Source organism: Prionailurus viverrinus, chromosome F1 (assembly GCF_022837055.1).
Source record: "Prionailurus viverrinus isolate Anna chromosome F1, UM_Priviv_1.0, whole genome shotgun sequence".
In the NCBI taxonomy this organism is placed as follows: domain Eukaryota; kingdom Metazoa; phylum Chordata; class Mammalia; order Carnivora; family Felidae; genus Prionailurus; species Prionailurus viverrinus.
Window position 1 is genome coordinate 46,416,110 of NC_062577.1, and position 23,606 is coordinate 46,439,715.

Below are 23,606 nucleotides of genomic sequence, written 5' to 3' on the forward strand. Positions count from 1 at the left end.
CTATTGGATGTCAAATAGAGGCCAATGGAGCATAGCATTCATGGGAAGGTAGCATTTGATGTAGGACTTAAATAATGCAAGTAGGGCAGGAAAATCCAAGTGAACAGATCACCATGATCAATGACAAAGCTGGGAAAGATGGAGTCCAATTTTCTTAGCACATAAAATATAAACATGAAGTGAGTATATATTATAAAGACTTTGAATGGTAGAAGGAAGTTTATTTCCAATGCAATTGACAGGTTTTGAGCAGGAAGTAGACTCACTCTAAAGGGTTTGTGAATCGAATTAACTGGATAATGGAGTTGAAATGGAAGAGCTTGGGAGAAGTGATTTCAGGATGACTTCCGGTTTTGAGCATGGGAATTTAGAGAATTGTTATATTTAACATTCAGGAATGCTAGGCATAGATTTGGTGTTAGAATGAGATAAGCTGAATTTTGGACTTGTTCTTTTTGAAATATATTATTATTAAGGTGAGTGTCTTAGTTCAGGCTGCTAAAACTAAAATACCATAGACTCAACAAACAGCAAACAGCAACCATTTATTTCTTATTGTTATTGAAACTGGAAGCCCAACATCAGGCTGCCAGCATGGGCTCTTGCTCAGGGCCCTCTGCATGGTTTAAAGAGGACTGCCTTCTTGCTATATCCTCACATGGTGGAGAGAGAGTTCTAGTCTCTTCATCCCTTTATTAGGTCACCCAATGCATCATGGGGGCTGTACTCTCATGACCTAATAACCTCACAAAAACCCAATGTCTAAATACTGTCACATTGGTGATTAGGCTTCAACATATGAATTTGGAGGGGATACAAAGATTCAGTCGACAGCAGTGAGTATATTGACAGTTAAAAACACTGATCTGGAATTCCAAAGAAAGAAGTGGGAATCAAGCATAGGAGAGGAAGTGGGTGATATTGTGGGCACTGAAGATCAATCACTTCTCCCAAATAAAGAGAAATCAAGAGAACAATGAGGATGAGGCTTGGGACACTGAAGATTTCCAATTTTATGGGCTGAAGGAAAGAGGAATGAGTAGAAGATTGAGAAAAGAAGTGATCAGGGATAAGAGGGGAATGCAAAAACTGCAGCATTGCAGAGACAAAGGCAGAGCAGTTTCAGGAAATAAGAGTTCAGCTATGTGACATGTTGGTTCTGTTGAGAAATGAATTTACAGGGACAAGAGACAATATGGAACCCTGTAAGGGGCTTGTGTACTGGAGTCACCAGAACCTAGGTGTATTATCTGCTTTTGCCTCTTCCTAGTTATGATTCCTTAGGCAATTTACTTTCCTAAGCATCAGTTACTTAAAAGATAGACTAGAGTACCAACCTTCCAAGTTATCTGTGTGGATTACATGCAATAATAGCATACGTGAACCTGTCAGCCCAGTCCTCAATGTATAGTAAGTGCCTGTATCATCATCTAGCACAGCACTGTGTGTCTGGTGTGACTGACAAACCGAATTTCTACTTTAATTTTAAATTTTAACAGCCACCAACTAGTCTGGCCTAGAGTGAAGACTGGGCTGCTTGCAAGAAGATAGAACACCATTTGCCATATGACTTTCTGGAGGTGAGGGGTTTAGGCTTGCAAGGATGCTCTGTTCCATGTGGTCTTTCAGGAATTCAGGTTCCTTCAGCTAAAGTCTCCTCTTCCTTTGCGTGTTTCATGCTTTCTCAGAACCAGGACTATGTTCCTACCTTTGGAAGGTGATTTCTTCCTTTTTTAAAAAAAATTTTAATGTTTATTTCTTTTTGAGAGAGAGAGAGACAGAAACAGAGCATGAACAGGGAAGGGTCAGGGAGAGAGGGAGTCCCAGAATCTGAAGCAGGCTCCAGGTCTTGAGCTGTTAGCACAGAGCCCATCATGGGGCTCGAACTCATGAACCGTGAGATCAGGACCTGAGCCAAAGCCAGTAGCTTAACCAACTGAGCCACCCAGGCACCCCGGAATGTGATTTCATTTTAGGTGATACACAACTTCTCCTCAGTTTCCATTGGTACAAAATTGGCCACATGGTCTCAACTTGCTGCAAGTCTGGCTATATGCCTAAATAAAACCAATTACTTTTAGAAAGAGGAGTATAGAGATTTAGAAACAATTAACAGTCCAACATAAAATGTGATAGAAGTACCCGGGTGGCTCAGTTGGTTAAGCCTGCGACTCTTAATTTCGACTTAGATAATGGTGTCATGGTTTGTGAGTTCAAACCCTGCATTGTGCTCCTCACTGACAGCATGGAGCCTGCTTGGGATTTTCTCTCCCTCTCTCTGCCCCTCCCCCTCCCATGTGTCCTCTCTCACCCGTGCATGTTCACACATACTCTCTCTCTCCAAATAAATAAATACACTTTAAAAAGTCATAAATATCAGTTACTTTGTTGTTAGTCCATTACAAGAGATATACTACACATTTTAGTAGTATGTGTCATTGGTATACTTCTTCAATTTAGAATTCTGTGATCACTCTCAGAGAGAGTAATCATGGTACATTTGTACTGAACCTGCTCGTCACATCCTAAAGGTCTCCAAGAAGAGACATTTGCAGATCCTTATAATGATAAAATTATTTTTCTGGTCAGACTATATGCATGGTTTCATTGTCTTTTATTTGATGACCAACATTCATTCCTCCTCTTCTTTACTTAATGTGCTTCACTTTTCTTTGAAATAAATTTTCCTCAACTGTCAATATTACACTTTGGGGGTGAAATTAGTTCCTACATGAGCTACTAGGGTGTACCTCCTGCAAGTGTAAAATTTTGGGGAGCAATTATCTTCTACTTGAGTTTCAAGAGTGGGGCCACACTGCCTAAAATAATCAGTACATCACATTGTGTGCTAACAGCTATTGACACAGCAGTGGGCATGTGGAGCAAATATGTACCATATGTGGGGAGTCTGGAATTTTGCTTGGAGTAATGAAGGATGTGAAGCTTGGGACCTGCTGAAGCTGTGAGTCTGGGCCTGCAGAAAGCCGCACCAGGGAGCAAAGATTGGATGTTGGAGGTATGTTTTTGATTGATAAAGTCATATATAATGCCTGTGTACTGACTGGAATTTTCAGTTAATGAGCCAAATTTTTAATTTTTTTTAATTCAACCTGAGTTGGGGTTTCTTGATGTTTCAACTGAAAAATTATGAGTCACACACAAAGAAATAAAGAGAAAAATATCTTCATCTGCAGCTTTCATCCCAGGCTCCAGATTTTTGAAACATGAGGAAAAAGTTAGGTTTCATAATTGACTGAAAAGTTACTTCAGTCGTCAGTTTCTAGTCAGAAAACAGAAATCATTCTAGGAATTTCAAACAGAGGAAATCATTTTAGTGATTGGTTGCAAATTGATGAAAGGGTTGAAGGAAAATAGCATTGCGAGAGTCCACAGTCACCTGGCAGGAGGACCGCACTGATTACGGGATGCCGGGAGATGCACTGTGTCTGATACAGCACAAGCTCTGAATTTCACCGTGCCGGTTAGAGCCAGAAGTGTGCTTCAGCTTACATCATATTTCCTTTGCAAACTATTAATCTCCAAGATGAAGTATGACTTTTTGGAGAAGGTTTTTAAAAGGAGATTTAATAAAATATATATTTCCTAGCACTGCATCCATGGCAACTGTTCAAGAACACAGTTTAGTTGCCCTTTCTGTTACTTGACTTGCATACCAGATATAGAAATATGGTCCTGAAGGAGCAGTCACTGCAAAACGAAACAAAACCAACAAGCAAAAAACACCTGAGAAAGAATGGAGATGTACTTGGATTAGTATACACTGCATAAGGATGCTATTTGGTGTAATTTTTCTGGGCTTGCCTTTGAGAATGCTATTTTGACAGAGAAATTAAGTCATCATTTACCACAGAATGATCCAAAGAAAAATGAGCATTGTATCTCTCTGAAAATGCAAGTTGATGTAGGGAGAGGCTGATGGAATCAATGAATCACTTCCCTGATATATTTTTGCCACCTCAGCATAGATCATTAACCTAATGGATTATGTTTTGTAGTAGATGCATTTTTTTGGTCTGTGTACTAAAATAACATATAGAACCTTCCCATTTTAATGGTCACTTAACCTTCACTGTGTAAAAGGCTTAAGTGGATTTAAACATTTGTTTTAAAATCCATACCATCTATCTTAGATACTAAGTAGCTAGAAGCTTTCCTTGGCTCTCCCTTACGAGTAGCAACCATTGTTGGCTGGCGCGAAAACACTGTACATGCCTTTGGTTTAGATCTGAGGCACTTTTATTTTTGGAGAAATTGGGAAGTAGAAAAGTTTGCCCTCAGAGTCCTATCTAGATTCTCTCATTTAGTCCCCCATCTTTCAGTCTTAGCTACTCCAATCTTTTTTTTTAATGTTTATTTATTTGGGGGGTGGGGTGGGGTACAGAGCTTCTGAAGTAGGCTCTGTGCTGACAGCAGACAGCCTGATGCAGGGTTTGAACTCATAAACCACAAGATCATGACCTGACCTGAAGTCAGATGCTCAACAGACTAAGCCACCCAAGCATCCCTAGATACTCCAATGTTAAAAGAAATTTCCAATAAAGGGATTTATAGTTATATTAAAGATTTGTGCTGCTTAAAAAAGTAGTCATAGTTTAAAAAAGATCCTAGTAAAAGGATAATTCTTATTTACAAAGAAATAAATCATTAATATTAGCATTTTACGTAGTTTGCAAGTTATTTTGGAAAAAACCTGGTAATTCAGCCATTAATCAGGAAACATTTACTGAACACATATTTTAGGCCAGACTTTTTTTTTCTGGAGTTTGGAGTGACAAAGGTAAATAAAAGAAGATCCTTCACTTCCCAGAGTTTACAGACTAGTGAAGAAAATTTATAAATAATAGATAAATAAACATAGGTCAAAATAATATAATAAATAATTATACAGTGATAACCTCTATGATAGAGGAGAAGTATAGGGAAAGTATAGAGAAAAATATAGGGAACATCAAATACCCCAAAACACAGGCGTTGTTCAGAATGAATCTGGAAGGAAAGCCTTATGCTGAATTGTAAACTATAAGGAAAGTTGGAAATGGTGACTAATGCTGGAGAGCAATTGGGGGTGATCTGAGCATAGACGTAATCAGAAGCATACTTCATATGCAGATAGTGATGTTACCGGGCTGCCTCCAAGCCTTATTACAGAACTGTGGCTGTTGATAGAGAACCCTACCGGGGATTGTGGGTACCCAAGTGAAACAGAAGAAGGAGTCCAAGTGTGTTTACAGAGAGCCCCCAGGCCTCTGCCAGGACAGCACGTTTTGTGGAAGGTGTTGATCCCAAATCCAACTTAGCACCAAGAATGTTTAAGAGTCCACCTCAGTCTAGAGGCAAGAGAATAACAGGTAGGGTAGTTACGGGCTTAGGGAGTGCACCATATCCCTCAAGTAACATCATGCAGACGACTGAGAACATAAGACTGACCCATGCATTCCAGAAGGACTTAGATCTATACAGCGGGACTTTTCCTGGGGAAGCCCTCCACATGCTTTTCCTTAATTCACAAGTTTTTTGCTTTGGGTTCTGTATCTGCACTATGACAAATGCATGCTCACTGACACAGCTCTCGAAGAGCAGGAAGCAGGTCACAGTCAGCCCACAATACTGCAAATAGTATCGAAATCATTAGCCAGCTTGATGAGGCCCAGTTCTGCCAAGAGAGACTTCAGTCAGACTTCCTAATAAATGCTGAAGTTCAGTTTCAGTCAGCACACCCACCTGAAACCTGGTGTTTTAGGAACTGTCACCTAGCAAAAAGTCTGTGGATTGGCCAGAATTTTGATTGCCTATTTGACTCAAAGAGGTTGTTAATTTCTTAATAATGGTGAGATTTTAATAAAGAAAAATAGGACAATTGAGCAAAGGGAGTGAGGCATAATGATTTCCAATCATTTCCCCATTTGTTTCTGTACCACAATTTCAAAGAAAATGAATCAATTAATCAAATAAAGATGTTTATTTTTAAATATAAATTCCAAGCACACAAGACTATGTGATATTTTCTGAGTATATCATGCAGTTTCACGACTTCATGCTTTTCTAGTTCCTTCTGTAAGTCTCTTGCCACATATCTGTCATTTGGAAATATACTCACTCTCCAGTGCTCAACTAAAGTGTCCCTGATCCGTTTGCCTTTCCTTGAGACCACTTCAGGAAGGATTAAACACACCATAGTGCATTTGCTACTAAATTTCTCATGCCACTTATTTGTATCCTTTTTGCTATTATAATTAGAGCTCTTCATGTCTCTTTCCTAATCTAGATTAAACAACATTCATAATAGTACATTTATCGAATTCTGAACAGATGCATTCATTTACTCCTTAAAAGACTCCTGTAAGGTTGATGCTACTGTTGTACCCCCTTTTACAGATAAAGAAACTGAGACACAGAAGGGACTTTCTCAAGATGACTCTAGCAAGTTGCTGAGCAGGTTTCTAAATCCAGAAGTCTGACTATAGACACTCTCTTAACCACTAAGCTCCAAATGACAGATTTTATATAAAAGAAAACTTTGTATAAGTACACAAAACCAAAGACCACATTGTAAGGTGTAAAGCAGTAAAAGGGGACAATCCATTTATGGTGAAATATAATCATGCGTTTTCTCCTATGTTATCAAAATGCAGCAGCATGGTTAACTTGGCATCTATAGAAATAAATGGCACTTAGATACAGAACACGCTTCATGGTAATTTTTCTTCTTTACTTGCATTTTGTCACTTTCTTTGGAATTAGGTCACAAACATACTCTAAAAACGGTCTCGAAGCAAGACTGAAACCTTCCGAAAATTAATTTCTTGATCAAAATGTTTTCTGGGAACTTACATTAAATTCTAGGCAACTTTCTTTAAGGAAAACTCCCAATATCTGTCTTCTAAGACTTCAAATCTGAGAGTTTTCTTCTTACCATCTGCTTGTTGATGAGAAGGAAGTTAATATTCAGTCATTTTTAGTTGCACTGCTTAATTTTTTTAATATATGAATCGTGCAATGTAGCTTTTGACTGGATTTATGTGTGTTGTTTCCGAGGAATTAATTTATTCTACTTTACTCATTTTTAATTTGTGCTCCTGGAAGAAACAAGACTCAAAATGCTAGATATTTTACAAGACATTTAAAGTGAATATGAATGTTAGTACTAAAATTTAGGTGAGGCCAAGGACTAAAAAATCTGTTTAATTCTATAGCAGAAGCATGTGCTTTCATTTGAAAGAAGGAAACCTTTCTCTGTAAGTAGGAGCTACTTGCCAAAGCATGATGGCACCCTTGGCTCTATCTTGATGTTGAGATAATGTTTTTCCATGGCATTAGATGGTCATGTTTACAATTATGTTTAGAAATTATTTTAAAGAAACACACATGCAAAAATGGATTATCTTAATGCAAAAGTTGTTTCTCTTCTCAAAGTTTTCCACTGTAGTTAGGGTTGTCATAAAAAATAACAGCAGTGAGCAAAGTCTCCATAACCTCCACTTCTGGTATTGAAGGAAAAAAATATATATATATAATGAAATCTATATAATGAAAAATATATATCTTACATAGTATAAATGTATATTTTACATAATATAAATATATACTTTATATGAAAATATATAAGCATATATAAGTAAATATATTGCATTCATGTAAAGCATTATAGAATTCCTCTAATTTTTTTTTTTTATTTTTTTTTAACATTTATTTATTTTTGAGACAGAGAGAGACAGAGCATGAATGGGGGAGGGTCAGAGAGAGGGAGACACAGAGTCTGAAACAGGCTCCAGGCTCTGAGCTGTCAACACAGAGCCCGATGCGGGGCTTGAACTCACGGACCGCGAGATCATGACCTGAGCCGAAGTCGGCCACTCAACCGACTGAGCCACCCAGGCGCCCCTAATTTTTAATAATTCTCTTACTAACCGTCCATGTGAGAAATCATGGAAAACTGCTGATGTGAGAATATATTCAGAATATTTTAAGCAAAGATTTTTTTTAACCCACTAGAAAAATACTCTTATGCTCAAGTCTCTAATTTAGTTATGTTATTAGTTACTATTAATGGTGTTACAGATCTGCTTCCTTTTGGAAGAGATAAAAATGGAAAAAAGTGTTTAATAATGTACAAATAGCTAGAGACTATTAGTTAGATATAGGATGAGAAAAGTATTGATTGAGATGAAGATAAAAAAGGAATGGTATCAAACAGGGGCATAACAGGTATGTATAATCATCATTCCAGAACTCTGATACTAAGTTAAAATCTGTATGTTTATTTATTTTCATTTTTTATTTTTATCTTATTTTGTAAAATGTTTATTTATTTATTTTGAGAGAGAGAGAGTGTGTGCATGTGCATGTAGGTTAAGGGCCAGAGAGAGAGGGAGAGAGAGAATCCCAAGCATGCTCTGTGCTCTCAGCACAGAGCCCTACGTGGGGCTCAATCTCGAAAACCATGAGATCATGACCTGAGCCGAGATCAAGAGTCAGACACTTGACTGACTGGGACACCCAGGCACCTATATTTTTAAAAATTATTTTATTGTTGAATAATAAAGTTGCCAATTATTATTTATTACTTTCTCGATTTTTTTAAAAGTTTTTATTTAAATTCCAGTTACTTAACATATAGTGTAGTATTGGTTTCAGGAGTAGAATATAGTGATTCATCACTTACATATAACACCCAGTTCATCACTAATGTCCTCCTTAATATCCATTAAAGCCTGTATGTTTAAATTAATGTTGAACAAGACACAAGTAAGAGAGTGCTTTTATTGAACCAACTGAGCAACGCAGGTGCCTCACAAATCCCTTTGTTTAAAATAAAGTTTATCTATTTTGAGGGAGAGAAAAGAGTGGGGGAGGGGCTCAGAGAGAGGGAGAGAGAGAATCCCAAGCAGGCTCCTCACTGTCAGTGCAGAGCCCAATGTGGGGCTCAAACTAAAGAACCATGAGATCATGACCTGAGCAAAAGTCAGACACTTAACAAACTGTGTGTGCCCCCACACAAATCCCATTTATCCAAGCAGCCTGAATAGCTGTATTCTGGAGGTTCATCTAAGTCATTTCTTCCTGTCTTTGTTTCATGGAATTATTAGTTAATGATATAGGTATTAATATATATCTGTGCCCTTTGCAACCATGTAGTAAGGTTGCAAAGTCATAGCTCATGTTGTTTTTCACATTTTTATTTTATTTATCTGTCACTCTTAACATTTTTGGGTTTCATTTGTTTGTTTTGTTTTGTTGTTTTTTGTTTTTTGTTTTTTTTTTTTTTTTTAGAGAGAGAAAGAGTGCAGAAGCAGAGGAAAGGGAGAGGGAGGATCCCAAGTAGGCCCCATGCTCTGCGAGGAGACAATTGCAGGGATTGATCCCATGACCCTGGATCATGACCTCAGCTGAAACCAAGAGTCAGAGATGCTCAACTGACTGAGCCACCAAGGTGACTCCAAATACCCATCATTCTTAGCACCAAGTATAGGGTCTATCTTCTATGAGAATGTGTGACCCAACATTCAAGAAATGAGCAGTATGGGCAGATAATAGTGGGGGGAAAGGAATTGAATAAAATCTGAGTGCGGGCAGAGCAAAATATTAGCTTCAAATATGAAAAAAATAACAACAGCCCAATTTTACATGCATAGGTAAGTTTGAGATGTCTCATGACAGGACATACTGAATCCCACTGGAATCCATGCATACAAATTATTCTGATAACACTTGAATCAAACTGGTTTGCCCATAACAATTGCAACATAGTCATATATTATCATAACATGTTCTTATCTCTGTCTTAGACAATTTGTATGGATGATTAAAACTAGTTTCCAAATGTTAACTCAAGTGAAGGGTATTTCTTATGCTATTTCATAGCATACTTACTTCTCAAGTTGCAAGACAGTCAGCATTTGAAATGTAGAACCATTTCTTTTCCATGCATTGTTTATTTTTTCTACGTGCTTGCTCATTCTTCTTTACCCTTTTACCCGATTCCTGTTCTACACCCTCCACTCAACATAGGCAACAATATTAATGTGCTTATTGTGTTTATTATTTTACGTGTTCCTTTTCAAATGATCATTTTGTCTGCAGACTGAATATACACAAATAGGATTATATGACATAATTTACTTTTCAAAAAAGTAATCAGTACATTTCTAAGATTATTTATCTTCCTAGATTTCCCTCTAATGTGTTGCTTCTAACTGCCTCCTGATATTTCATGATGCACTGCCACCACGGTTTACCCATCTATTCCACCCATCTCCATAAACAATCCTTCACTGAGCATCTATTTACATGTCATCTAAACTACCTTTGTGAAAATCTTGCTGGGATGTGTGATCAGGAGCAGATTGTATATATTTTATATTTAATTAAGTAATTCAAGACTGCTTTCCAGCAAGGTCTCACCAGTATAACTTTCCACAGTGGAGAATGAGGGCTTATACACGCCCAGCACTTTGTATTAGACAGCTTTCTAATAGAAAAGTGTTGTGTCCTTATTGCTTTAATTTGCATTTCCCTAATAACTATGATTTTGAGCATCACTCTTCTATTTGTCATCTCATTTGTTTTTCTCTGCTGGAAAGGATTTGACATGCCTTTGCTTATTTTTGTTTTTGGATTGCAGGGTTTTTTTCCCTTGTTTTAGATTTATTTCTATACTTTTTTCTTATTGGATTGTGTTTTGAAAGGTTTATTTAAGAAATTATTTTTTTTTGGTTTTGGTCATAGTGATTTCCTAACATTTCTTCCAGTGAACATTTATTCTAGATTTAAGTCTTTAGTCCATCTAAACATTCCATTTTTGCGTGGTATTAAGTAGGGATCCAGTTTTATATTTATCCATATAGTGAGCCAGTTTTTCTACACCAAACAATCTTTCATTTTCTAGTTGATCTCTAGGGTACCCTATTCATAGTGTATCTGTATGCAGGTCTGTCTGTGAGCTCTCCATTTTGGTTTATTGGTTCATTTGCGGGTTGTTGTTGTTGTTGTTGTTTTGCACCAATGGCTTTTGAATTGGTCAGAACAGGGTATGTTATGCTGTGGTAACAAACAGCTTGAAAATATCAGTGACTTAGAACAGTAGAGGTTTAGTTCTCATTCATGCTGCAGATCCCATGCAGGTCTGAAAGGAGCTCCAGTCGTCTCAGTTTCTTAGGAGCACGGCCTGTGGGAGCAACCTGCAAGGTGTGTGCTGTTGTTCATGGACCACAGGGAAGGAAGGGCTAGAGGGTTTCGTGTTGTCCATTCAATAAACGCTCCAGTGCAAAAGTGAAATATCTAACTTTGGCTTATAATTTACCCTCCAAAACAAGGGTTCAGGGAGCAGCATTCTTCCATGTGATCACAACCTGGAAACCCAGACGTGTTTAGTGAACAGGATTAATACTGCTATAACTTATAATTTCTGAATATCATATTCTCTTATTTACACAGCCTTAATATACTCTCTCTTAATTCTCTCCTCTCTAAACACAGAGCTACTTAGTCCAATTTTTTCTAATCTCTTAATAGGGTCACTTAATAACTCCCAGCATTTCCAAATTGCTCTCCAATTTGGCTTCCCTGCTTACAGGGTTACTTTTAACCCTGTCTATCTCCAATTCCAATTTATCACTTTCACTACTATTAATTTAATTATTCTAAATTCAATACTGATATTTTGAATAACCAGCTCAAAGCTGATAATTTTCTCTCCTTGCCACTTGGAATGGCATGGTATATACATAGCCTTTCCCCAACTTGTTCTGCCCTCTCAAATATTTCTCCAGACACACTATGGTCCTTGTATTTACCCAAATGCACAGGAACATTTTATGCCTTAGTGTCTATGTCCAGTAGTTTTTTTTCCTTTGTGTTCTTTTCTCATTTGCTACTTTCTAAATTTTAGGATCCTTCATACTCTAATACTTTAATCATATTTTTTGTCAAAGTAATCACAGTGTCTTTTTCCCTTATTAACTCGCACAAACGTAATGTAAGTATCTTGAAGAAATATGTTACATAGGATTTGACTTTATATTATTTCTTTCTAACATGTAGTTACCATTCAGAAAATATTTTATTAAATTCAAGAGTGCATGAAAGAATAAGCAGGTAAAATATATTAATGCTCTTCATTTATGAATTCCTATAAGGTTCAGTTCTGGGGCCTTAGAATTTCTGGGACTTAACCAGAGTTATTCTTGAACCCCTCTGAAACTTTAGGAAATGTTGCCAGGTTTTTCCACTTAGATTAGATTTCTCTGATTAATAAGTTGCCCTGACTTTGTAGAAGAAAGACTTTAGCAAAGACTTGGTGGAAAGATTCTATGGCTCAGTGCAATGGTTAGAACTTCTAAGCTAGGTGATAAGTGTCAACAGTTCTTCTTGTAAATCACTTGGAAGTTCACATTAGATAATTCAGAAATTCCATATCTAGTATAAATGTAAAGGTAAAAATAGTATGAAATACACACACACACACACACACACACATGCACGCTCACACACACACACAAATACTCCCATTATATTTCACATAATGTAGTTAGAAAATAAACCTTCCTAAGATATGTTTACAATGAGTTTAATTAGATGACCTAAAGCCAGGTGTTTTAACAATGCTGTAGGTATTTTACATTTAGGAAAATATATTATAAACAAACTGTTAAATATATCTTCTTCCAAAGGATACGAGATCCCAAGGAGCCATTGATTTGCACATTGCTTAGCAACATAATCATAACATTTCTAACATTTAGAAACTGAGAATGCAAAAGATATAACCCTATAGTTGTTTCCATGTCCTGTTGTGGGGTATGGAGACCATTTTTTCTATTGTATGCAATGAGCAACTTAAAAAAATACAGTCCAGGCAATCCATTTGCATGAAGTTTTATTAAAGGGCATATTTTTGAATAGTTTTGAGAGTTTCTCGCACTCTGTATTTCTTATTAGATTTTCTATGACCCCATGTGGGAGGAATGGCTAAAATCTGGGAAGAAAGAGTTAGAATTTGAAGTGACTTTGACATATTTGAGAAATGGTTAGTAGTAATTTTTTGTGTTACTTTCATTCTCCAATGCAGTGCTTGATCTGACTGCTAAAAACAGAACAAAGAAAATTCATTTAAATTTGAGCAAGAGTAATTTGGATCAAGCAAAAGAAAAGTCTTTTAATGGTTCAAAGAGAAGTTAGACATAAAAGTGGATTACTCATGAAAGCCATACTTTTCCATTCACTGAATTAAATATGGACAAACCATGATTTGGACCAAAAAGTTAAGATATGGATAATGGAGTAAAATCAATGGCCAAACTCTAAATGACTATTTCCTCTTTTGCTTACTTTGCATATCAATGTTTTCTTGCTATTAGGTACATAAAATAATTAGCTCCAGGAAAATAAATAAATACATATTATGTACATATGCAATGATTATTTTAATAAAATCATAATGGGGCGCCTGGGTGGCTCAGTTGGTTAGGCGACCGACTTCGGCTCAGGTCATGATCTTGCGATTCATGAGTTGGAGCCCCGCATCGGGCTCTGCACTGACAGCTCAGAGCCTGGAGCTTGCTTTGGATTCTGTGTCCCCTTCTCTCTCTGTCCCTTCCCCTGCCCACACTCTATGTCTTTCTGTCTCTCAATAATAAATAAACATTAAAAAAATTAAAAAAAATAAAATCATAATGGTTAGTGTTTATTGTAAACTAGAAGACTTTGGAGGAGTGGTTTAGCTGAAATCTCCACATGACCTACATGATAGAGACAAACCAAACACTCAGGTTTCTCTCTTTGAAAGTTTGGATATAAAAACACAGAATCATATGTTTTAGGGGCAAAAGTTGACCTATACACAAACTATCAGCAGCTTTTTGCTGGTGACACTGTATAATAAAGAATTTGGCCTTGGCCAAACAGACGTTGACCCTTTGCCCTTTGCTTCTAAGAGGCAACCTATGTTATACAAGAGGGAAATACTTTTATTTAGGTTGGAGACTGACCACACACAATAGTCATAGAAAGACCTACTGTGTGATTTTTAGTGGAAACTCTGGATCATTCACAAATCAGGGGGCCGGAGAATGAGTTCCACCATGTGGGCAAATAATCTATTAATGCCTACCTGATCAATCTCCAATAAAGACTCTAGACATTGAGACTCAGGCAAACTTCCCTGGTTAGCAATACTCTGTGTACATTGTCACACATCAGTCTGGGAGGGTAATGTTTCCTGTGGACAACAGAAGCTTCAGATTTAGAACACTTCAAAATTCTGTCTTATGTGTCTCTGCCTGTGACTTATTCTTATTTGTACACTTTCAATGTAACAAACCATACCGTCCCCATGGCTATAATGGCTTTGAATGAGTTCTATAAGTCCTTCCAGAAAATCATTTAAACTGAGGGTAGTTTTGGGGAACTCCTGAGAGTTAGAAGCGAGAGCAGTCTTAGTATGGTGCTCTCAAAATTTGTATTTTGGCTAGCTCTAGGTAGACAAAATGCAGAGCTTTATGAAGAAAGATGGGGTATAGATTTGGAGGGGAAAAATTTCATAATTATAATATTCATAATTATAAGGGACTCAAAGTCCTAGCAGCTTCCATTCATGGTGGGGTAATATCATTTTTGCAATTTTTCTACCTGAAAACAAAGTAAAATTCTTCATCACCATTATTAGTATTGTTCATGTCAGTTAGGGGACAGGAGAAAATTAATTAATATAAAACCAAGTTGCTACAGTTTCCTCTCCTATGAAATAGAATTTGGATTAGTCAGTAAAAGAGCTAGAGCACCACCCACAGAAGTGGAATATGATATTACCATAAAACAGGCCCAGCAAACATTGTGTGTCATTTAAAATAGTGGGCTGTACAAACTATTAGGCACTTTGTTAATTGCTTTACATAGGCTATTAATTTTTCATTAAAATAACTCTGAGATATATGCTATTATTATTCCCCTTTAGCGAGGATAACATTGAGAAAAACAAAAGTTAAGTTACCTGTTTATTGATGCAGCATGTCCCCTGAAAACTTAAAAAGCACCTAAGACATTTTTTGGGTGGTGTTAGAGGGAAGTAAAACACTGTTGCTTCCCTCTAGTGTGATATAGTTATGTCTTGGTGCCTGGGGACACGTGGGAGTCACCAGTGAGAACAACACAGAATCTGCAAAAGGGAGATTAGAAATTCTCAAGAACCAAAACTCTTCTCTTCAATAATTTACACTTCAAAATACAATTTTTCTTTTATAAATTTACCTTTCAAATGTATATATTTTTAAACATGCAGTTGCCTATTTTATTATATATGCTTTAATATATTTTTATTTGTCCTGTATGTGTTCTGCATGGAACTTTATTTCATCATTTAAAGAAACTAGGACAAATGAGAAATAAAATGAAGAAAACTAGCATAGAGAAAATAATGAGGTTAACACAATAAATCATGCTTTTGAGGTGTTACTTATGGAAATGTTAGGCTTGCCATGTTATCTATAAATGTTTCTGGGTATGCTCCTCAAATAAAATAATATAGTTAGTTTGGGATTCTACATATCAACTTCGTTTATAAGCTTGATAGAGGAAATATAAAAAGATATAACTAAAAAAAATATTCTTCATTTAAAAAAATGTCAGAGAGATTTCCAGATTTTAAGGTAATCATGAGTACCCCATAGTACAAGGTTGTGGCTGGAAGCAGCTCCCTCCTCTTTTGTGTCTAAATGTTAACTTATAAATAGTGCTTTCAGGGAAGTTTGGCAACTCTGGATCAAGGTAGAGGTAAAGGTACAATTTCTGTACGTGTTCCTTCCTCTTCCACTGACTTGATATAGACAAGCTTGATAATCTTGGAAGTCATGGGTTCTTAAGATGGAGGGATTCTAGATCTCTGAAGATCTCTCTAGATCACTTGGATTAGAACTGGTCAGGAGTAATTAATGTGAGCAAAAAATAAACTTCCATTATGTTTAAACGATTATATACAGGAGTGTTACCCTAATTAATACACCCTTTTAAAGACATTTCTCAACATGCAGTTTGTAGAACATTATGTCATTCACACATTTATTCAATCATTCATTAACTTATTTTAAAATTTGTATTATTAAATGCTTTATTACTTTCCAGGAAGATGAAGCAACAATATAAAATTAAGTAAATAAGATTATTTCAGATAGATTTAAGTGCATTTAAAGAGATATAGGAAGAAGTAATTTTTTAAAGGTATAAATAGTATTATGCGCTATGTTGTGGTCATTGATCCCTGTGAGAATTGGAATAAGAACTGGAGATTGAGGAAGAGTCAGTCAAATAGATACATAGTCAAGAGTTTTCCAGGAAATGAAATTAATGTAGGAGTTATAAATTTGAAGTACTTGAGGAATAAAAAGAGGATCAGCATGCAAACTAAGCAGAACTTGGTAAAAAAGCAAAACTGAAAACGTGGGTGAAGGCTAAATAATAAAGGAGCTTATATGTCAAGAAAGGGAATTTGAATTTTCTGTACATGCAATAGAATACCACTGGAAGAGAGTTATAACACTCAATTTAAATTTTTTTCCAAGGGCCCCACTGTTGCCGCTCAGTGGAAAATGGATTATATGTTCAAAAAAGTGAAAGGAATGAAGCAGTGAAGAGGCCATTGCAGGGTGGTAATATTGAGGGATATTTGACTGGGGAAATGCTGGAGAAGGAGAGGATTGAGGGGACCAGAAATGTATTTTGCAGTTAGGGACTCTATGTAGCTTGTTAAGAATGAGATGTGAGGGGTAAGGGAAAGGGATCAAAATGACCCATCTTCCATGGCTTGAGAACCTGGGAAGTCAGTGATTTCATTTACTAATACAAAGACACTGGTGTAGAAACGGATTGGGGAAAGCAATGTTCAGTAACTGGGTTTGGGACATGATTAAATTTGAGTTATGCAGCAGACATTTAAGTAAGGGTCTTGCATAGTCACTGGATATGCTCACAGCAAAATCTTGCTCAGCAAAAGATTACTTAAACAATCAATCTTACTGCATTGAAAGCTACCTGGAGATATTGGTCCACTTAATAGTTATTATTTCCAGCACCAGGTCTGGCACATAGATGGTACGAACTCATGACTTGCAGAGTAAACGAATGCTAGGTAAATGGAGCAATTTATTGTTCATTTGTTAAGGTAACACACATAAAAACACAAACACACACACATTCCTTATCATGGTAATCAACACAATGTAGTGATACAGTGTAGAATCCCAAGATTGATATTCCAGTTTTGCTACTCACTAGGTAAGTGGACTTAGGAGGTTATAAAACACATGGTTTCTACCCTTTAACATAGAAATGAAAATACTGCATTAGTTCCACTTCCAGGATGGTGACATGAGGAACTCTGTGGAAAGCTGGTGAAAATTATAAGAACAAAACCAAAAAACTACCTTCTCTGGAAATTGGCCTATGTGCATAGAGCGAATCAAGAAACACTTATTCAAGAAAATCTACTAAACCTCAATAAGAACAGCAAAAATGCTATGGCTTTGAGTCAAAACTCGTTCTCTCTTTTTCCAGCCTGCAGCTCAACTTGATAGAAGCTCAACTCTGGGAGGGTGTAACTAAAAAATGGGGCTCCCTCTCCCCTCAGCTCCTAATCAGGATTTACCATACTTCTCTGATAGGGACAAGCCACAACATTCCTTATTCTCTCTATGCTGAAGAACCTAAATTCCTGGTGAGTGTGGTCAAGAGGTCAGGGACTCCCTTCCTCCACCTATCCCTCACCCATAGAATGGAGGCTGCACTCAAGGTGTGCAGCCTGAGAACCCTGATGCCCCGGTTTCCTTCATTCCAAGGTACTCAGAGGGCAAAGTTTCCACTCTAGAAGAGACAAGACAAGAAGATCAGAGGCTACTGCCCCACTCGGTGTCCAGAGTAGGGGCTCAGAGATTTTGCTCAGAGGGTGAAATAATCCATAAGAGTACATATTTCTGAAGCTTTCCCCACGGAACTGATTTTATTTAAAACAGAGTGTGTGGAAATACTATGTGGAAGGCTAATGGTGCTCTAGAAAAGCAATAACTTCTCTTAATTGTGAACAGCAAGTTAAATGTTAGGTCAGATAGTTCAACAGAGAAAGGGGAAATGAGACAGCGAAGAGGCCTGCTAGGGTCAGAACAAATTTCAGACTGGCCTCAAAAACTACCCCTTCCTGAGTTTAACTGAAGCAGACTGTTGATAAATATGTATACAGGGAATTGCTGAAAATAATAGCCAGCCATTAATTAATGGGGTCTAACTTATAGGTGAGTCAGTCACTTTAACAGAGAAGTTATGGAAAGGGAGTCAAAGACAACACTGCTAATACTGTCATTTCAGGTGACATGCCTAAGGACCCATCCTCTGAGGAGACAAATAAAGGCTTTACATTGTGACAGAAACAGAAATAGCTAAATAACAAAACAAAATAGAAGCGAACAACAAAAATAAGTTCCCTAGAGGGATGGGAGGCAAAATGTATGACCTAATTGCTACAATGTATGACCTAATTTTTCCAATTTTTTGGCAAAAAATATGAGACATGCAGAGATGGGAAATTGTGGCCCACATATAGGAAGAAAGCTGGCAACAGAAACTGTTTATAAGAGGGATTAGATATCAGATTTAACAGAAAAAATATTTCCAAATAGTGGTTATAAGCCATTATAAATATGTTCAGAGACTAATGGACATAATACTTAAAGAAATAAAGGCACTATATATATATATATATATATATATATATATATATATATATAAAGGGAAATGAAAAATGGAACTAAGCAGTGTAGTTGAACTGGTAGGAGAATCAGTAAACTTCAAGATAGATGGATAGAGATTGTGCAATCTAAAGAATAGAGGGAAAATAGAATGAAGAAAAATAAAGAGAGCTTAAGAGAAATGTGGGAACTTACCCTTGAAATTTTTGATAATATTGAGCTCCATTAAAAAGAGATCACAAATTAATGTTTATGTGTAAAGTTTATCAGCTCATCATTTAGTTTTAAGTTGTCCAAAATTTTACATAAATGAGAGAAGAATATTGGTGCGATATATCAACAAATAATTTTGGACCCTTACTCTGTGCCCAGTGGGCATCAAGGGATACAAAGATAGAAAGTATGACATTTGTCTTCAAATTACTTACATTGTTTTCAAGGACACAAATTGGGTGCCTGGGTGGCTCCGTCAGTTGAGCGTCTGACTCTTGATTTCAGCTCAGGCCATCATCCCAGCATTGTGGGATTGAGCCCCATGCCTGGCTCTGTTCTGAGCATGGAGCCTGCTTAAAGATTCTCTCTCAAAAAAAAAGGGTGGGGGGAGACAAATTAGATACACATGGGAGAAGCAGATAATGGTAAAAAGGTTAGCATTAAAAGCTTACAGTGTTGTGTAGACACTAATGTAATGAAAATTTCAAGAAGTTATTATTGAGGAAATGTTAGAATGCTTCCTGCAAAACAGATTTTTCAAAAGACTTTAAAGATCAGATAAGATTTGGACATGTGGAAAAAATGGAGGAGGATGTATGCTGACCATGAAGAATTAATGATTTGGACACCCAAATGATGAATTTGGTCTTTTCCTTGCAAGAGTCTGAAATCTGTGAAGCAATGTGTTGATAGAGATGTGGACAAATCTATGTTTTTGAGATGATAACTGATATTTTACTTGATTATTATAAATTCTGGGAAACTGAGATGGAGGTAAATTGGCCATGAATACCACTGAAAATTCTTAAAGAAATTTATGGGATTTATTTTCTTTAAAGTTCTTTTCATAAGCTTACATACACAAATTCAAATCATAATCTGTGGGCAGATAATTGAAGCTCTTGGTTTCTTTTACTGAAGATAACTTCACTAGTTACTCTGTAACATCACAATAGTTTCAGCATTGCTTAATCACACCAAGCTTCAGCATTTAAAGCCCTTTACATAATATAATTTTACTACGGCACAAATTAAAGTTTAAAAGTCTTTTCCAACAAGTATATAAAACATACGAGGCTACAGCACCATTTAGAAAGTGCAGGAGTAATGTGACCATCAAGACTCATTCCTTTTAATGTTCTGGTTCTCCCCAAATAACGTCTACTTACTATTTGAATTACCTTGGTTGTTTGCCTGAGCTACTTGAACTAGTAAACTATTAAACACATTTTCTTCTATTCAGAAACAAACACTTCTTTCTAATTTCTGTTCTGAGGTTTCCAGTTTTTTAAATATTCCCCTTCTTTGGAATTGTCATAAACAATATATTAAGCTAATGATATTAATGATTTGTTCTCTCTTCTGCTTTTCAGAGCTGTGGCAGGCTAGTTAATCTTCAGTGCAATATGCAAATCGAGTTTCTGAATTTGGCATGCAAATGAACTTGAGAGGTAAGTGTAAAAGTTAACTTCAGTAAAAAAATCAACGCCTGCCCAGGCCTTCATATTTCAGGGTTAGTGTGTTGAATCCATATTCATATTAGTTGTATTTAAGAAATATTATTCAATTTTGATTTATTTATTTATTTATTTATTTATTTATTTATTTATTGTGCTGAAATATTTACTTTGAGTCTAGGTCTCTTAAAAGACACATATTTCCAAAGACCCTTCAAAATACCTCCACTAGCGATATAAGCAAATCTATATGAGTTTTGCATTTTTACTGCCAGCTACTAAGAAAAGTGAAGAGGACTGCATGAAAGAAAAACAATCTTGGATTAACATTGATTCTTTATTTGTCTGACTTTCAAGGAAAGTGGTCCTTTTTAGGACCTTGGTTGCAGTCATTGAAATTATTATTAGTGCAAACTTTTTGGAAATCAAAATACATTTATTAATTAATTTGCTCCCACAGGTACTAAAAACAAAGAAGAGAACATTCTGTGCAATCCCAGTTGTAATTACTGTTTGAAGTTTAAAACTGTCAGGCTATTTTAAAAGTTAATTTCACAGATAATAAGCCCTTAAACAGTAGTTATTCTATCACTGGAATGAAATTACATACAAAACTTAAATAAATTTTTCTTTGATTTTACAGAGATAAAATTAGGTATGGCATGAACATTTGATGATATAGCAAATGTAGCTTGCAAACCATTTTCATTGATTGTATATCTGGTTATAGGTTGGATTCCCTGGGAAGTCGAGTTTGAGATGGGGATTAGTGCGTAGGATGTTTATTAAGGAGTGCTTGGGGGATCAACGCTGTGAAGGGAGAAAGGAAGCAGATGTAGGCAGATGTTCAACTGTGAAGTCATCCCAATAAAGGCCTCCACTAACCCCCACAGGGACATCAAAAGTGAGATTCAGAATTGTCTCATGTAACAGCAAGGGATCTAGGCCTTTCCCTCTTTCATGTGTATCAGTTATTAAATGAAGAATGCCTTTGGATGAAGGCATGAGCTTAGACAGACCAGTATTTTCATCTAAGGGAGACGTCTGACAGTGACAGCAATCCTTTGGAAGGACTCCCAGAAAATAGGGCAATATTGACTTTATTGTGGAGCAGAATCTGGGAGGGCTTATGCAATGACCAATTAGAGAATCATAGTGCAGATCCCTAGTGTTCTGGAGCAAGGCCATACCAACTAAAATGGAGAATTATTACTTTTTGGAAATCAGTTTCTGTGTTGCCTGGCCATGGTACAGATAGAGTGTCTGAACAGTGAACACTCAATAACCATGAAGCCAGAACTATTAGTCATGAGGTGTATTCTACTGGATCTACCAGGTCAAAAATCTGGGCAGGCCCAGCAGGTACAGTTCACCCCTAACTTCTGGCCTAGGGAGGTCCCATCCCTGCATCTTTTCCCACCACTGATACCTCCAAAACAATAGGGTCTAATATGTCAAATGGCTTCAGCCACAGAGCTGCTTGCACCATGATCTGGATTTGCTGCAGAGCTCTTTCTTCCTTTGGATTTGATACATATATTAGAGCTTTTCATATTACCTTTGCGGGGTATTGGTCTGCTTGAACTGTCATAACGTAATACAATAGACTGGGTAGCTTAAACAACAGAAACATTACTGTTATTATGCCTAATAGGTATAGAGGCTAGCAATTCAAGATCAAGATGCCAGGAAGATAGATTTCATTATGAGGCTGCTTGGCTTGTAGGTTGCCACCATCTCTCTGTGTGATCTCTTCTTTGTGCACACACAGGGAAAGAAAGGTTGAGTGAGCTTTCAGGTGTCTCCTCTTATAAGGACTCTTATCCTATCAAATCAGGGCCCCATCCTTACGGCCTCAATTAACCTTAATTACCTTCTTATGGGCCCTATCTGCAAATACAACATATTGGGGGTTAAGGCTTAAGCATATGAACTTGAAGTGGAACACAATTTGTATTTTTTTTTATTTTTAAAAGTTTATTTTGAGAGAGAGAGAAAAGGAGAAAGAGAAAGAGAGGGAGAGAGAAGGGGAGGAGCAGAGAGAGGGAGGCAGAATCCCAAGCAGGCTCCATACTTGTCAGCACAGAGCTTAACATGGGACTTGAACTCACAAACCGTGAGATCGTGACCTGAGCTGAGATTAAGAGTTGGACGCTTAACTGACTGAGCCACCCAGGCACCCCCACAATTTATATATTTTATATATTTATTTTTTATATTTTATATATTTGCAATTTGTATTTTACCCATTCCCTTCAGGCCATGACCTCAGAATATACTCTCCCAGACTCTGCTAACACATATATTCAAGATCCTTTGCTGTTCTTTCATGGTATACCTTTTACTCACTTTGATCAGCATGTTCCTGTTTGACTCTTACCACCAATTATTGGCATAATAACCATGAATGGAAGAAATTCATAATGGAAACACTTGTTTTCTGCAATAAGTTTATGAAAATGGGAGTTCTAGCTCTTAACTTGGAGGATGGGCCCATTCTTTGTGTCCAAATGGTTCAGGGCAAGCTGGAAATTAAAAAAATGAGAGGACGAGATAAAACCAGGTTTCAAGGCTGTATTCTTTCTCAACCAGGACTCTGAACTTAGTGAGGCAAACCTGCCTGGTTTGGGAGTTTCACCTCTTTGGAACTCAGCTATTCTTACGGTGGAGTCCTGGGTTTGATGCTCATTGTCAGATAGATAGAAAGCAATCCAGCTCCAACATCCCATCTCAATATTTGTATTTTTGGAACACTCCTGGTTCTCATAACAACTTTTGCATGCTGGATTCCCTGGGGGTTAGATTATGAGGTAAATGTTACCATATAGTATTTTATTATTAGGAAGTGCACTTAGTACACGGGTAGAAGGGTGAGGAAAGAAGCCAGATTGGGCAAAAGGGGAAGTTGAGCTGCAATGCAGATCAACAGAGGCCTACATTGACCTTATAAGGTGCTCTGCAGCTGAGATGAGTCTTCAGAATCCTTTTGGAAAGAGGTATGACCTTAGGTCACTTTTCTTTATCTAAGACACTAAGAGAGCTGAGAGTCAAAGGTCATTTCTTGGCAGCATCCCCATAGGTGGGAAATAGAGAGTCCATTTCTGAAGGGGCATATAGCAGCAAATTGCAGCATCCATCACATGTTGCCACTGGAAAAATACTGGGGTCATGAAACCAGTTTATGGCACAT